The 4,884-nt window shown below is 44.6% G+C and overlaps 1 non-coding gene across 1 annotated transcript; it reads right to left on the bottom strand.

Annotated features, from left to right (window-relative positions):
• Positions 1–4,580: 4,580 nt before the first annotated feature.
• Positions 4,581–4,656, bottom strand: Trnad-auc (transfer RNA aspartic acid (anticodon AUC)). The gene has a single exon. It is a non-coding gene; the product is annotated as a tRNA-Asp (tRNA).
• Between the last annotated feature and the right edge of the window lie 228 nt (positions 4,657–4,884).

Below are 4,884 nucleotides of genomic sequence, written 5' to 3'. Positions count from 1 at the left end.
AGATGTAGTGTTATGTCCCCTTCCTGGCGCATGCGCAGGGTTACTTAGTTACGAAGACAACCGTCAACAAAAAACCTTGAGAGTCTGCTGTGGCCGCTCACGGACATTACGAGCTTCACTTCTCTGCCTCCGCTATGTTCCAGTCAAAGTCTTCTGTGTCTTTCCACGGTCCAACTCTCACTCAGCTTCACTTCTCTGCCTCCGCTATGTTCCAGTCAAAGTCTTCTGTGTCTTTCCACGGCCCAACTCTCACTCAGTTTCACTTCTCTGCCTCCGCTATGTTCCAGTCAAAGTCTTCTGTGTCTTTCCACGGCCCAACTCTCACTCAGCTTCACTTCTCTGCCTCCGTTATGTTCCAGTCAAACTCAGCTTCACTTCTCTGCCTCCGCTATGTTCCAGTCAAAGTCAGCTTCACTTCTCTGCCTCCGCTATGTTCCAGTCAAAGTCAGCTTCACTTCTCTGCCTCTGCTATGTTCCAGTCAAAGTCAGCTTCACTTCTCTGCCTCCGCTATGTTCCAGTCAAAGTCAGCTTCACTTCTCTGCCTCCGCTATGTTCCAGTCAAACTCAGCCTCACTTCTCTGCCTCCGCTATGTTCCAGTCAAAGTCTTCTGTGTCTTCCCACGGCCCAATTCTCACTCAGCTTCACTTCTCTGCCTCCGCTATGTTCCAGTCAAAGTCAGCTTCACTTCTCTGCCTCCGCTATGTTCCAGTCAAAGTCTTCTGTGTCTTTTCACGGCCCAACTCTCACTCAGCTTCACTTCTCTGCCTCCGCTATGTTCCAGTCAAAGTCAGCTTCACTTCTCTGCCTCCGCTATGTTCCAGTCAAAGTCAGCTTCACTTCTCTGCCTCCGCTATGTTCCAGTCAAAGTCAGCTTCACTTCTCTGCCTCCGCTATGTTCCAGTCAAAGTCAGCTTCACTTCTCTGCCTCCGCTATGTTCCAGTCAAAGTCAGCTTCACTTCTCTGCCTCCGCTATGTTCCAGTCAAACTCAGCCTCACTTCTCTGCCTCCGCTATGTTCCAGTCAAAGTCTTCTGTGTCTTTTCACGGCCCAACTCTCAGTCAGCTTCACTTCTCTGCCGCCGTTATGTTCCAGTCGAACTCAGCTTCACTTCTCTGCCTCCGCTATGTTCCAGTCAAAATCTTCTGTGTCTTTTCACGGCCCAACTCTCACTCAGCTTCACTTCTCTGCCTCCGCTATGTTCCAGTCAAAATCTTCTGTGTCAGTGAGCAGATATACCCTTTCAGTACCAGGGAAAAAAACAGTAGAATGTGGTGTTTAAAGTCATAAAATAATACCCAGAACAATAAGCCTAAAACTGGAAAAAAAAAAAAAAAAAAAGGTCTGGAGATAAACCACTCTAGATAAACTGTGCGTATTTTCAGCCTTCCAGAGTTATTTCCCCTTTTCTGATGACGTCATCGGTGACGTTACTATGCACGTACGTGATACGTTCTGTGGCACTCAAGGGGGTTCGTATAAATTATATAATTTATGGACACTGTTGTTGGAAGGATGTGTTGGTTTTCTCCACTCAAGGGGAGAAGGCTCACAGTTCAGGGCGCGGACTGGATTTAAAAAAAAAAACACAAAAAAAACCCGCGCCAGTGCTAGCAAATATATGATCCTCGGAAATAAAGAATGTGTCTGGTCTTGTCTTGTCTTGTCCTGTAGCTCCGCGACTAAGCCAATGCTGTGGTCGGTGGATGGTTGTGTGTGTTCTGCACATGCTGAATCAGAACAGGCACCACTAAACACCATCGAAATGACTCAACTGCGGTCGGGGTGGGATTTCTTCGGGTAGGTGGACCAATAGTGGCCTTGCGTTGACAGATCCTTCGTGGACCACTTGCGATGGCACTGTGAAACAAGAAGCTGTGGTGATGGTATGTATGTGGTAGTTGGGATGATCAGCTAGGGGTAATGTCACAGAGGCGACGTCCCTTAAGAAAGGTAACCTACTTTTACAGTTATTCGTCAGTGTCTGTATGGATTAAGACTTTTGAGAAAGAAAAAAAAGTCGTTTGTAACAGTGACAATGGTTGTTATTTTAGAGAAAATCTGGCTGATGTACGCATGAAAGTTTGACCTACCACCTTATATGTGTCTGCATTCTACCTGTACAATAGCGTCATCTCACATTGTAGAATTACTAGATAGTCGGTTTTTTCATGAGATTGTAGTTTCGCGTTCTCAACGAGGTGCCACTGCGTTCACACAAATCTATATATGCTACACCACATCTGCTAGGCAGATGCCTAATAGCAACACCACAACAATAGCACTGCCAAGAACTTTACAATTATTAACTTTCTCGATCACTTCACTACTGAACCTTTTGTCTCGCAGTTACGAAAATGTATTACGTTTTTCCTTAAGATGCAGGCTTAACTATGCTTCAGTTCATACAACTAAAAGTATGTCATCAATAATTTGTTAAGGAATGAGAGAGACTTTCCCTATTTTGTGAAGTCGTTGCATCATCTAAAAATAACTGAATGTATGTTCATTACTTGGGGGAAATACTTTATATTAATTGAAAATAACAAATGTCCCCAAAGTGAACCTTAGGGAACACCATAACTAAATGATAAAGGCTGGTATTCCGATCCACCAACAAGATACATTTACTTACAGCCCGGTAAAAACGAAGACATGAGCTCCAAAGTGTGATGGAATAACCCGTATGTTTTCAGTTTTCTCCGTAGCAGAGTGCCACAGATAACGTCAAATGCTTTTACAAAATCCACAAAAATAACAGCTTTAGTTTCTTTTTCATTCATATCTGCAGGCCATTAATCAACTGTATTAGTCGGGACTGTATAACAGGAGTGACTAGGCCTAAATACTGATTGATCTGTATGAAATGAACTGCATTTATCGAAATTTGAGGATATGTTTCTTCAAATTGTTCTCTATCAGTTTAAATAGTATGGATGATATAAGAAGTCGCATATAATATTCCGAGTGATTTCCATTAAAAAGGATATTTAAAACCTTGGTATTTTGTAACGTTGTTGAAACTTTTGTTGTTGTTGTTGTTGTTATTTTATCTATTTATTTTTTATGTTCATATTGCATATACGTATATCATTTCAGCGATCATACCAGCCGATACTTTTCAAATCGATTAAGGTTGCTGTCAAGGCCTCTTGTACCCGTTAACTGAACTAGAGCATCTAAAGGGAGGGGAGAGAGAGAGAGAGAGAGAGAGAGAGAGAGAGAGAGAGAGAGAACAAAAGACAGAGACAGACAGACAGAACAAAAGACAGAGACACAGAGAGAGAGAGAGAGAGAGAGAACAAAAGACAGAGACAGACAGACAGAACAAAAGACAGAGAGACAGAGAGAGAGAGAGAGAGAGAGAGAGAGAGAGAGAGAGAGAGAGAGAGAGAACAAAAGACAGAGACAGACAGGCAGAACAAAAGACAGAGAGAGAGAGAGAAAGAGATAGAGAGAGAGAACAAAAGACAGAGACAGACAGAACAAAAGACAGAGACAGAGAGAGAGTGAGAGAGAGAGAGAGAGAACAAAAGACAGAGACAGACAGACAGAACAAAAGACAGAGACACAGAGAGAGAGAGAGAGTGAGAGAGAGAGAGCGAGAGAGAACAAAAGACAGAGACAGAGAGACAGACACAGAAAGAGATCAGGCAGGCAGACGGGGACATACAGAACAAAGCGAGACGTTATCTTGGGGGTGGGGGGCGGGGAGGGGGGGGGGCTAGGGGGAGGGGGGGGGGGAAGGCACGACAACGTTAGGCTTACCGCACGTCATAAAGCAGTCACGGTGTCCCTCTGAGAAACTGACAAGACATATCATGGCGCGGCGCGCTGTGTCTGCTACCGTTGTGTTTTTAACTCTGCTCCCCCCCCCCCCCCCAACCCCCCTTCCTCTCCTCCAGCCACCTCCCCCTGTCCCTTCTGTCTCTCCACTGCACACACACACACACGCACGCACGCATGCACACACAAACACACACAGATTTTTTTTTACATACACACTTCCCCCCTCAGTGGCAATGCTATGGATAAATCAAACTCACATATCGGTTAGACGGTATTAGACGCTAAGCCAGAGGGAGGTGCACTTAGTGATGTCATGCCAGTCTTTATATGATATTCTTCTTTTAATTGCATGGAAAACAGTGGCAATGCTATGGATAAATCAAACTCACAATCACATATCAGTTAGACGTATCGAACAATAAGCAAAAACACAAGATACATTACGACACGTTTGGATAGTTACCAAGGGCAGTATCCTTGGCCGGATCTTCTTCTTCTTCGATCGTGGGCTGCAATTCCCACGTTCACTCGTATGTACATGAGTGGGCTTTTACGTGTATGACCGTTTTTACCCCGCCATGTAGCCAGCCATACTCCGTTTTCGGGGTGTGCATGCTGGGGGTATGTTCTTGTTTATATAACCCACCGACCGCTGACGTAGTTTACAGAATCTTTAACGTGTGTATTCGATCTTCTGCTTGCGTATACACACGAAGGGGGGTTCAGGCACTTAGCCGGTCTGCACATATGTTGACCTGGGAGATCGGAAAAATCTTTACCATTTACCCACCAGGCGCCGTTACCGAGATTTGAACCCGGGACCCTCAGATTGATAGTCTAACACTTTAACCACTTAGCTATTGCGCCCGTCCCTTGGTTGGATAATCTCGTTGCATTTGCAGTTAACTTTGAGGGGTCTCTGAAATGATCTGATGCAAACTACAAAATTTGTATGTCTCACACAAACAAATGTGTGTGTACTTGTTTGTATGAGTCTCTGTGTGAGTGTGTGTGTGTGTGTGTGTGTGTGTGTGTGTGTCTTGTTTGTATGAGTCTGTGTGTTTGTGTGTGTGTGTGTGTGTGTGTGTGTTTGAC

Source organism: Babylonia areolata, chromosome 8 (assembly GCF_041734735.1).
Source record: "Babylonia areolata isolate BAREFJ2019XMU chromosome 8, ASM4173473v1, whole genome shotgun sequence".
Taxonomy (NCBI): domain Eukaryota; kingdom Metazoa; phylum Mollusca; class Gastropoda; order Neogastropoda; family Buccinidae; genus Babylonia; species Babylonia areolata.
Note: the sequence above shows the minus strand (reverse complement) of the source record. Positions and strands in the feature narration are given on the sequence as shown.